Below are 13,220 nucleotides of genomic sequence, written 5' to 3' on the forward strand. Positions count from 1 at the left end.
GGAAAAAACTCCAAGGGCAAATGGAGCCTCAAAGATAGCCCGTGATAATAAATGTGTGCAGTAGCATAGATAAGGTAAAGGATTTTTTTTTTGTACATCACTCAACCTTGGAGGAAATTCCAGATGACCAGTTACAAATGGTTACTGCTTGATCCAGTTGGGGCATACAGGTTTTAGAACATCTATCCATCTTGGTCTATAATGGGAAGTGGGTTGGGCTCAATGCTCCTAGGGCATTTGGCTTATGCCGTCCGGAGCTTTTACCACCAGCGTGCTGAGTGAAAAGAAAGATGCTACTCATGCATACCTTACAAGGTATGCATGAGTAAGATCTCACTCAGTGGCAGAAGCCTCAAAAGAAACAAGGGAATATGTCATGTTAAAGGGTTAGACAATGACGGTTGGTGAAATTTAAAATTGGCGGGGCATGAACCTAGATCCCAAATTTCAACGAGCAAGCCAGCCTAAATCGTCCAGGCAGTTTAGGATGATTCTCTTCTAGAGAACATTTTGAAACACAGGGCCTCATTACGAGGTTGGCAGGCCGACCGCTGGCCCGCCACGAGAAGAACGTCCCAGAGCTGGCAGTCTCCCTCCCCGGCCCTATGAAAAGGTTTACACTGGGCTGACCAGCAGAAACCTCCGCAATCTGAGGTTTCCCCAGTCAGCCCAGTGGAAGCCTTGCAGTGGCATTGGTTTTGGCTCCTCATGGAGCCGAAGCTAATGCCGCTCCACAGAGTGCTCCCAGGACCCTCGGAACGCACGCTGTCTGCCATAGCAGACAGTATGCATTCCGAGGGTGGTAGGCAGGGGGCCCCAGCAATGGCTTTCTGCTTGCCTTGTTATGGCAGGCACCCCGCCATGAAAAGGCCCGCGGAAAGAGGACCTCAGCGCCGCCGTGGCTGACCACGACTCCGACCACTGTGGTGGTCCCCTGGCAGTCTAACTGCCAGGTTTGTAATCTGGCAGTCGGACCACCAGGATTGCAGCAGCCCGCCACCGCGATCTGGCAGACTCATAATGAGGCCCATAGCTATCAAACCTCCACCTCCTTGAACAGCTTTGGGAAATACATGCACTGTCCTGGTGGTGCTGCATTGCTTTTGAAGCTGTCTACATATACAAAATGCAAATATAGATTTTTCCCACTGTAAAACAGTACTGAAAAATGCAAAATCAAATAGAGGAAAATATCACACACTTAATATACTCATTAATATAGAGCTAAATACCATCTGAGTGCAAAGTAACTCCACCAGGGCAGCTTAGTTAGTTGAACTCCTAATTACCTGTCTTCTTTGAGCGTGGATCACCTGTGTAACTGTCATGAGGTCATGGACACAGTGCAGAAGGACACACTCCCCCTTCAAACAGAGAATCCACATTATAAGGGCATCAGCGGTGAGACTTAAGTCATGTAAAATGTGGGCTGATTCTTGGATCCAGTCCTCGCTACTAGTGACCATTAAAAACTTGACTTTCATACTGCAAAAATATCAGCATCACTTTGATCCTTGGAGCATGTCTGTTATGGAAGTGTTACAAATGCCAACAATAACAATATATTTTTTCTAGGAAAGATTAAAATGGAGTCTAGCTAAATATAGCATTTTAAATAAATACATGCATTTTGTAACTAATTAAAATGGATCACTGACAAAGTATCGTAGTAAACAATATAATTGACAAAAGTATTGTGTCATTTTTGTTTACCACAATATCGTACTCCTATACTTATAAAGCTAAGTAGAAAAATAATGGAAAAAATATTGTTCACACTAATATCGGCCACAAAATAGACACAAATATTGTTTTTTTAATATAAATAGAGTTTAAAGTAGTAAATGTTAAATATTATAATATACAAATATAATGTAATGTAAATGAAACATATTCCACTAATATTTAGTACTTTATATGAATGTATACACACAATGATGTAGATATGTGTGCTTGTATATATATATATATATATAGAGAGAGAGAGAGAGAGAGAGAGAGCGAGAGAAACATAATTAACAAAACTATTTATTTAACATTAAATTAATTTGTTTAAGATTTTAAATTTATTAATCTGAATATATGTATATTTATATCCGCAATAATATATGTAAAATATTAACAAAATTAATTTAATGTAAAATAAATATTGTGATTAATTATGTTGCACTATTTGTTTATAACATACATACACAATAAAACCATAAAAATATAAACAACTGATTAGGAACGAATATATAACTAATGTAGACAAATCAAATATTTAAAATAGAAAAACTGAAAAAACCCAATTACAAAAAAATACTATAAAACAAATAAAATACAAAATCTGTTTAACCAATATAATAAAACTATTGGAGAATACGAATATTAATGCCACATTAGAGAAAGTGTTTGACTTGAAAAGGTTAGATTTAATATTTCTTCTCCAGTCACAAGTGTTGGACTTCGAAGGAGTTAGATTTACTATTCCTACTCCAGTCAGTTCAACACTAGGGAACGTGTTGGACTTCAGGTGGGTGAAATTTACTATTCCCACTCCTGTCTATGCAACAGTAGGGAAAGAGTTGGGCTCCATAGGGGGCGAAATATACTCTTCCCACTCCAAACAGCACAACAGGAGGGAACATGTAGAGCTGCAAAGAGGTACATTTTCCTGCAGCAGTCTATGCTAGACTAGAGAAATACTTCACTTCAGCCACATTACATTTATGAGTAACCACATGAATGTCAAAAATAATCAACCTCTTAATTTATTAAAAAAAACATAAAAAATATAAATATAATAAAGAACTAAAAACAATTAATCAATTTACATAATTCATATTCAAAAAACATTATTCAATTAATAAATAATTGGTATTCAATTATTAATAAATTTTCTTTCCTCCCTGTACCCCTACAAATCTAGCAGACTGCACCTAAAATATAACTAAAAGATGACTATTCCATAAATTACATATAACAAATACTAAATAATGATTTAATGATTAATAATTCATTGTTAATTAGTTATTACTTAAATAACTTCTTGTCTAGACCCTGACAAATATAGCATCCCACAATTAAAATAAAATGAAAATAAATATTTCACAATTTACATATTTAAGATTGAACAAATAATTAATTTACAAATAATAATTAATAGTTAATTATTCAATAATTACATTAGCACCATATACCCCTGCAAACCTAGCATTCCGCAACTAAAATATAAGTCAATTAAATACATATTACATAAATGCCATAATTAAAAATCAATGATATAATTAATTACCAATAGTATTTAACTGTTAATGATTACTTAATTAACTTCCCTCCCTATGTCCCGACAAATCTAACAGTCCGCCAATACCATATAATGAAAATAAATCAGTATACATAAATTACATGACAAATAACATTCATATAATTAAATAAAATGTATTTAAAAATTATTTATTAATTATTACTTATTAATCTTCCCACCCTATCCCCCTACAAACCCATCAATGAGCTATGCCACTATATATTACTACTAAAAATTAATTTAAAAACTCTATATCACTCAAGAGTACAAGCTACGTTTTAAAAACAGTAACATTTATATAAACAATAGTAACACAGAAAAATTAATATATCAAATAAAACATATTCATATAATTAAAAAACGATTTTTGTAACCACTATATTAGTGAAAATGATATTAAAGACATCAGTATTATTTACAATATTACATATTTCACAAAATTGTATTCTTGTCAGCAATATTTATGCATCACAATATTTGTGTGTCATGATATTTCATTCCCGATATTTCTGTCTCCTGATATTGTTTAATCAATATTTTTTCAAGACATCATTCAAATTTCACCATACGTACAATTTTCCTTCAAAATTCTGTAGGGTCTGTATAAAACTAAATATAACCTTAACTTGAGTTTTCAAAGAAAATAAATTTCGTATTATTTTGATTGGTACTGCAAACATGTTTAGTATGTGCATTTCATTTAATTGTCATGGATATTGTTAGTTGTAAGGCAAATGGCCTTCGGTTCTCTGTAGAACCAATCCAAAGATTAAAGATCGGTACTCATATTTTAACTGCTTTCATAATAAAGCTCCCCTCATACTGCTGACAGTTTATTGAGACTATGCCTTTGTGTGACAGACACTGTTTATTCTGATAAATTTCACTTTTTGATGGGCTCATTTTGTTCAGAGAAGCTTCCCTTCAATGATGCATGTTTCATTTTGTGTTCCATTCTTTGAATGGGGGAGGACTTTGGCACACACTCATATAATGGTAGGAAACCTAGAGTGGACTGGGGACATACAGCTCAATAGCACGTTTTATGAAGGAAGCTGTCTAATCTCAAGCATCTTTCAGTGAAGACCACTGCTTGCTGCAGAAACAAATATCTTTAAGACTGCCTGAAAGACAGCTGCCCTACTTGAAAACTTGCCTTTAAGCAAGGTGTTTCCTTCACTCTTTTAGTTTTATCAAATTCTTGGAATAATGGGAAGACTGAGACACCCCATCCCTTCCCACACAATGTGGATTACAGCATAAAAATAGATGTTAATCAGTGATACCTATAAAGCCCAGATTTTACAGATTGGTTGTAGTGTCAAGCCTGGGAATGGCAGGCTGCAGGAACCCAGTGACTCAGGTGACATGTAACCGTAAAGAGCATGCATATGGTACCCAGGTCTGCTCACGGCCCCACCCACAAAGAAGCAGAAATGAATGAACACTGCACTGAGTTGTTCACTAAAATAGTTTCCTTGGCATTCAGGCACTGGGAAAGCAACAAACTGTAACCTGGAAAACTTGATGTCTCAAAAGTACATAGTGCATGGCAGGAAGGAGGAAATATAAAGAGGGTTGACCCCTGTTGCCTGTATTTATGAGCTGACACTGGAGATAGGGCTGCATAGACATAGGGTAAGAGGGAATGGGTAGGGTTCACAGAATTGGGTGCTCCACTAAAGCACACATGGAATTAGCCTGAACAGTCTTGAACTGATTTCTGTTTAGATATTCTGTAATTTTGTAAGGTGCAACATATTGCAAAACCTTCAGAGTGACTATATATTAAGTTATTAGCGCATCCAGCGCTTCTGTAATTTGGATTGATCCAGGGTAAGACAGAATGACTACTGAATTGTGTGTTGTGAGTATCCTACTTTCTCACCTATGTCTTGCTCCAAATCAAGGGCCTGATGTACAGGGCTTTTTAAGTCACAGATCCTACGATTCGCTAAATCAGAGAGTTTTAATGCCTGTTAAAAAGTAATTTTGTGTTAACGAAATACGTTTGTTAATTTAGAAAAGTGTTTCTGAGTCTGTATATGGATTTAGAAATGAATTACGATTGCTATTTGAAAGGTCTGTTTTGTGAGTGTCCCATCTAAGTTGCGGATCATACCCTCATCTATCAATTGAGGTGGTGCCTTATCATTATTAAGTGCTTTGCAAAAACATTTACATTAATCTACAACACGAAAAAGTATATATTGTGTGCTTTTTGCATAGAGGTTTGGTCCCATGTAAATGAGGAAATTCCTTTGCTTGTGCGCCATATTATAGACACGGATGCAGAAGCAAAGAAGCCATCAGGAGGTCAGCATTGTCAGTGCGCCCCCTGATGATAGCCCTCGGGATGGGATAAAAAGGGTCCCATGGACCCCCAGACATCTCCTTGCAGGCGGGTGCTGTCACTCACTGCATCCGCCTGCAAGGGGATCTCTAATCCCCCTTAAAATGTCAAGTGGTTGCCGCCTGCACAGTGAAACATGGAGAGGTTTTAAAGCAGCCACTCCATTTATCACATGAATGCACTGCCACCAAAGAAGCGCAAGTTCGCGGCTGCCCTGGGGCCAATGCTTTCATGCTAATAACACGCCTTTTCCTTGTTTGTACCGGGTGCACCTTTTAAATCGTGCGCCAGGTGCAAGCAAGAAAAATGTGCAGTGTGTGTGATACGGCCCCAGATGTCGAAGAACTTGTACAGAACAGTCAGATTGCAGCTGCTGTGGGTTTTCAGGAAGGTTGTCAGTGTCTCAAAGCACTGTGAAATAGCAGGGAGGCCAAATGCTTGCACTTTTATAAAAGTCCAGTAAATAAATAATGAAGGACATGCATGGAAACCTGCAATGCCAGAGTGGGCTGGATCAACTCACTATTCAGGCTGGAGACAGCATCCAAAGAGATTCAAGAATTGTCTGTGACAAGAAACAGCAATATAGTACATTCATCTACTACTGTTTGGGTCAAAGGGCTTGTGTTAGAGCCGAGAGACAAGCTGAAAAGCAGGGGGCGAGTCTGAAGGAAAAAGAGTGAGTGAAATTGAGGGGAATGCTGACCAGCATGTAGACTGGTAGCTACAGCAACTGCTGTCCGCTAAAAATATAAAGACTGTTTATTTCATGGATCCTGCTAAAAATCTTCCAGAGAGTGATTGGCCTAATATTGAAATAAATGAGTTTTCTACCGAATCCATGTGAGATATGTGCGCTGAAAAAACAAAGAAAACAGGGTAAGATTATTTTGCCACCACGTAGCTTTCCCTTTGTTTGCCTGCCGTGTTTGTACCCGGAAATCTGATCAACTGCTAAAAATAAAGTGGTAAATGTTTTGAAGAAAATTACAGAGGCAGACTGCCATACCTAAACACAAAACCGCTAGAGTCTCTGGAATCTAAAATAAAGGCTCTGATTGCGACCTTGGTGGATGGGATTCTCCGCCACAAACATTATATCCTATGGAACTTGTAAAACGGCAGGTGGGATATCTGCGTTTGTGGCAGAGTACGCCATCCACCAAGGTTGTAATCAGGTCCTAAGTATTGGACTTGGTTGCATTGGTGTGGGCAAATGGGGGAAAAGAGCGGGCCTGGTGAATCTCTTTATTTCAGGACAACTTCCCTACCAGCCTTTTCATTCTTCATCTTGTGCTTCACCAAGGCTGTTAATCTGACCAGGGTATTACTGAAGCTGCAAAATTTTAGCTTTTGGGAGCTTTCAAGAATCCAAGGGGTACGGAGTGTGAGCCAGTGTTCAACATTTGCATCTTTAAGCCAAAGAGTATGAGTTGGAATTTGGGACTTTAAAAGGAGGCTCAAATCACTTTTTTAATTCTCCCTATTCTTTTTGTGCTCATTTGAAATAAAAGAATATCGATAGACATTATTCCTTCCTTTAAAATGTTGCTCACCTGTAACCAGAATACCAGTGCCAACTATGATTATGCTTCAGAAACCTATAAATGTCAGTATGCACTGTGTTGTACTGTCCATCTGGCTGGGTTTGTTCCCTGCAGATGCGTAGAAATAAGCAAGAAATCCTAATGCTGCCACACATAGTAAAGGATTCTAGAGCACACGTGGGATCAAATAGAAAGAGCATATTAGACAGAGCCTCTAACAAACATCCAGCATGGCCCAGATGCACCATCGTTGGCGGGTCGTGAATAGAGAGGAGTCCAAGATGATGTCCAGATTGCGTGGTTGTCCGTGGGTCCGAGGGCATTTCCCAATACGTTGGGACACCAGGAGTCATTCCAGGTAGAAGGGATGGAACCGATTACAAGGATCTCCATCATGTCCGAGTTGAGTTTGAGGCAGCTGGCTTCCATCCAAGAGGCGACTCCTCTCATCCCATTGTGGAAATTTCTCTTGGCCTTTGCAAGGTCATCAGACAGGGAGAGGATCAGTTTGGTATCGTCGACGTAGGAGACAATGTCTAGCCCATGTTGTTTGATGATCTTGGCTAGCAGGCCATTTAGATCTTGAAAAGCGTTGGGTTGAGTGATGTTCCTTGAGGCACTCTGCAGCATGGGTTCTGATGTGAACGGTGGAAGTCTGACACTCTGTGTTTTTCCGGTGAGGAAGGACTTGATCCAATCCAGTGCTTTATCTCAGATGCCGGCACTTCCCAATACGTTGGGACACCAGGACTCGTTCCAGGCGAAGGGATGGAGCCGATTATAAGGATCTCCTTCATGTCCGAGTTGAGTTTGAGGCAGCTGGCTTCCATCCAGGTGGCGACTGCTCTCATCCCGTTGTAGAAATTTCTCTTGGCCTTTGCAGCGTCATCAGACAGGGAGAGGATCAGTTGGGTATCATCGACGTAGGAGACTATGTTTAGCCCATGTTGTTTGATGATCTTGGCTAGCGAGCCATTTAGATGTTGAAAAGCGTTGGGTTGAGTGATGTTCCTTGAGGCACTCCGCAGCATGAGTTCTGATGTGAACGGTGGAATTCTGACACTCTGTGTTCTTCCGGTGAGGAAGGACCTGATCCAATCCAGTGCTTTATATAAGATGCCTGCGTTGTGTACTCTGGTGCAGAGGGTGGAGTGGGAGACAGTGTCAAATGCAGCAGAGAAGTATAGGAGGATGAGTGCTGTCATGCCTCCATAGTCTAGTATGGTGAGTATGTCGTTGGTAGCTGCTAGGAGTGCTGTTTCGGTGCTGTGGTTGCTTCTGAATCCAGATTGGGATGGGTTTAGGATTTGGTGTGTCTTGAGGAATTCAGTGAGTTGCTGGTTGACGGCCTTTTCTGACACTTTGGCTTGGGAATGGGACCAGATACTGGGGGCACTTGCACATCTAGCCACGTTGTAGGTCATTACATTTCAGGAAAACACATTGGGAGTTATTACATCATGGCAGCTATGTCAGGTGTTATTATATCTGGAGTACCTCTACTTCACAGATAAGTTTATAATTAATTATTGTATACCCATGCTTACACACATATGTGTGTGCGTCTATAGAAATATGTGTGTGTGTGTGTGCATGCACATTCATGTTTTTAAAAAAATTCTATTACTCCTACTTCACTTCTATTTTGGTTTACTTTTTCATTAAATGTATTAAACTCTCATACTTTTTATTGTAAATTGTAAAGTACTTCTGTTAGGGTTTGTACACAGCAAAGAGCATGTCCCCTCTCACTGCACTAGTGGGTTCTGTAATAGCTCCCTTTTAAACTTACTATTGAACGCCTTTCTTGTTATCTCACCTTCCCCCCCCCCCCAGGCTTCTGTGTATGTTGTTTAATGTGCTGTTTTGTTTACACATTGGGCCTTGCTTTTACCAAGGCTTCTTTAAAACACTCCTCCCTAGGCCATGTGTTAATCCAACTCATTTGCATAATAACTGAAACTCTGCACACCTTTCAAGAACATGTGCAACATGTGAGGACCACACCCAGCTCTTCAAACCACACCCAGCTCTGCACACCTTCCAAGAACATGTGCAGCATGTGAGGACCACACCCAGCCCTTCAAACCACACCCAGCTCTTCGAACCACACCCAGCCCTGTCTATAAAAGGCATCCCCCGAGCCTCACCCAGTGCTTGTGCTCGTCTACCTCCCGCTTACCTGAGAACAGATCCCTCGGCGCTGGCACTCCTGCTCTTTACAGACTTTCTTTGACTTCAATGGGCGCAGCTGCTGGCTCTTCCTTCTTCTGGTTTCCGGTTCCTCCTTGCCTCAGCCTCTCTCCTACGAGTAACCTGCAAAAGAGAAAGAAGACAAGGTTAGACTGATCAGTATCTCTTGCCAGCAACAAGTAAGTGCAAAACTTTTTATTACCTGAGGGAGCTTTGACGGCAATTTCTGGATTCGTGTATAGACAGTTTGAGGCGAAGTGCCTTCCACGAGCATTGTGATTCAGGCTCTTTGTTGCAGGAGTATTTTGCAGGACTTTGTGAAGCGGACATTTTTTTTTTTTCATGGAACTTTTGGGAATCGAACAGTGGAAACCATTGACAGCAAGGCAAACAGTAAATCAAGGACTTGCACAAATTACATGCTGTATTTTGATGTAAAAGTACAGTATTTGTTTTATAAAAGATTCTGGAAATATGCGAAAAGTGAGTCTGCTATTGGGAATTTAGGCTTTAGTTATATTATGATGAATGTTTGATATTGGTAATTCTGATAATGGTATTTGTTTAATGTTTTAGAAGCTTTACAGTAATAGAAAACACATCCCAGAGCAGTAACACATTCCAAACCTGGAAACTAGAGACCAGGATCCAAGAGGTACTTTTAGAAGAGAATTTCTAATAAATAAAGGGATAGTTAGGAACCCATTTAGGAATAGGTTGCACTTATCTGTTCTTTGTTTATGTTTCATTAGGCACCAGTTTCTACAGAAGTCAGAAAGGGCCGCAGATTTGTGCAGCACTTCAACAGTGGAAACGCAAGAACAGTGTTGTCTCTTTTTTTTTTTTTTTATCCACTTCCCCCCTTCCCTTGAGCTTCTGTTCTTAGTGCACTGTTTTAAAAACTAGTGTGCTGGAACAAGCAGTTTCAGGGTGGGGTCGGATTGTCTTCAACCTCCATCAGAACTGAACAAGAACTCAGGTGAGCTGGGCTTTGACAGAAGCACAAGCCTTAAAAAAAATTTCAGTTCTGGTGGACGATGAATACCGGGGAAGAAATAGAGGGCATTGACGTCACGGATATGGCGCAGGCCCTAAATGAGGACTTGCCTCATAATGAATCAGTGTCTGGCATCTTGCAACATATGCAAGAGGAAATAGAGAGATTAAAGATGGAGAATACCTCTTTAAAACAGGATTAAAGCAGGTATAAATTTAGGGGATCTCAGTGGAACACAGCTTCTACGCCTTTGTTTAAAACCTCCTCAGAGACAGGGGCGCCATCAAAACATACAACTTTGCCTTCCCCAGTTGAGGTTACTGTTAATGTTCCTAATGTTGTGCCCTTAGCAGCACCTGAACGTTTTCATGGAGATAGTAACAAATTCCATGTTTTTATCAATCAATGTCAATTACACTTCATTTGTAAGCCACAACAGTTCCCTACTGATGATACGAAAGTGGCATTCGTCTTGTCTTATTTGGGTGGCACAGCAGCCAATTGGTCAATTCCTTTCGTGGATAGAGATGATCCCATCCTCCATAATTGGAATCAATTTAAACGTACCATGACCAGCCTTTTTGCAAAACACACTTTCATGCAGGCAAGTGATAATGAGCTTTTAAATCTTAAACAAGGTAACAAGGATTTATTGACCTATCTCACTAGTTTTAATCGTTTACTCACCGAGACACAGTGGCCAGAAGAAAAGCGTGTCTCCCTTTTTTATAAAGGTTTGAGAGACGAGTTAAAAGACGCGCTGGCTCATATCGTTGATTTGCCAAAAGACTATTCGGACTTTGTAGATTTAGTTGTGAAATTAGAACATAGACTAGGAGAAAGAAAGAGAGATAAATACAAACTGGAATCACGGTTAACTTTTATTAGACACGAGAAGAAAGACACAGATAATAAACTCCCTGAACCAGAGCCTATGCAAATAGGGACACTCAGAGGTCCACTCACATCAGAGGAAAAAGAAAGAAGGAGAAAATTTCAATTATGTTTATATTGTGGCAGGGCAGGTCACTTTGCCAGAGAATGTCCAGTAAAGCCTAAAACTCCACGAAAGGGTGCTGTTTCCTCCACCTCCTCAACTGAATCGGGAAACGATTAAGCTCGACAAGGGGAGAGGTTACTTGTTCGAGAAAACATCTTAATCAAACCTCTAATGCTGCAGCCTTCAGGGTACCGCACATACCTAGACATTTCATAATTCAGGTCGTTTTAATTGTTACTACCCAAGTGAGGCATTCTCTCCCTGTCCTACTGGACTCAGGCGCGACAGGAAATTTTGTGGATAATAAGTTAGCTGAAATCTTAGGACTTCCTATGTGCCTAAAGCCTTGTCCAGAAGCAGTATGTGCAGTGGATGGGTCAGAATTGACCTCTGGATTAATCACAAAACAAACAAGTCCACTTGTTATGGTCTGTCAGAACGGGCACACAGAGGTGATTAGCTTTGATCTGATAGATACTCCTAATTTTGGTTTGATTCTCGGGGTACCCTGGTTAACAACTCATAACCCCAAAATTGATTGGGTGAATAGAACTGTTACTTTGGATTCCTCTTTCTGTAGAACCAATTGCTATCAAGAAGCAGGTACAGAACAGAGCACAGTATTACACTGTGCTAGTGTTACACAAGATGAACCAAGTCTCCCTCCTGAATATTCTGACTTTAAAGACGTCTTTGATCCAGTAAAGGCTAGTGTGCTGCCCCCACATCGGTCTTATGACTGCCGTATAGATCTTATCCCAGGGGCCCCTTTACCTAATAACAGAGTATATGCTTTGACTGACGAAGAAACCAAATACTTAAGAACCTACCTAGATGACCTACTACAGTCTGGGTTCATCCGTCATTCCACATCTCCAGTGTCATCTCCACTCTTTTTTATCCCGAAGCCGGATAAATCCCTGCGCGCGTGTATCGATTATAGAGGACTAAATAAGGCTACAATAAAGAATAAATATCCTCTTCCTCTAATACCTGTGTTGTTGGATCAATTAAGACATTCTACTGTATACACTAAACTAGATCTGCGGGGAGCTTACCACCTGGTCCGAGTAAAAGAGGGGGATGAGTGGAAGACAGCTTTCAAGACAAAGTTTGGTTTATTTGAGTACACAGTAATGCCCTTTGGGTTATGTAATGCCCCTGCGGCCTTTCAGTTCTTTATAAATGAGGTCCTACACGAATTCCTGGACGTTTGTGTCATAGTATACATAGACGACATCCTCATTTACTCTAAGAACTCAGAAGAACATACCCAACATGTTTGTGCAGTATTATCAAAGTTAAAAGAAAATCATCTTTTTGCTAAGTTAGAAAAGTGTACTTTTAATGTCAACAAGGTGGACTTTTTAGGATACTGCCTGTCACCTCAAGGAATAACTATGGATGTAAAGAAAATCAGTGCTATTGCTGATTGGCCAGAACCATCCTCTGTAAAAGATATTCAGAAATTTCTGGGTTTCGCCAATTTTTATAGGAGGTTTATTGCACATTTTGCAGACATTGCGGCCCCAATAACTACCTTGTTGCGGAAAGGGCAACGATTTCTTTGGACTGATGAGGCGGCACACGCCTTTCAACTCCTAAAACAAAAGTTCACTTCAGCCCCAATTCTGAAACATCCTGATCCTGACTTGCCCTTTTTTGTTGAAGCGGATGCTTCACAAGTAGCTTTAGGAGGAGTTCTCTCTCAACGAGATGCAGTAGATGGCCAGTTACATCCTATAGCCTTCTATTCCAAAAAGTTATTGCCAGCTGAACAAAATTACACTGTGGCTGAAAGGGAACTACTAGCTATCAAAGTAGCCTTTTCAGAATGGAGG

The sequence above is a fragment of the Pleurodeles waltl genome, chromosome 10, assembly GCF_031143425.1.
Source record: "Pleurodeles waltl isolate 20211129_DDA chromosome 10, aPleWal1.hap1.20221129, whole genome shotgun sequence".
NCBI classification, from domain to species: Eukaryota; Metazoa; Chordata; class Amphibia; order Caudata; family Salamandridae; genus Pleurodeles; species Pleurodeles waltl.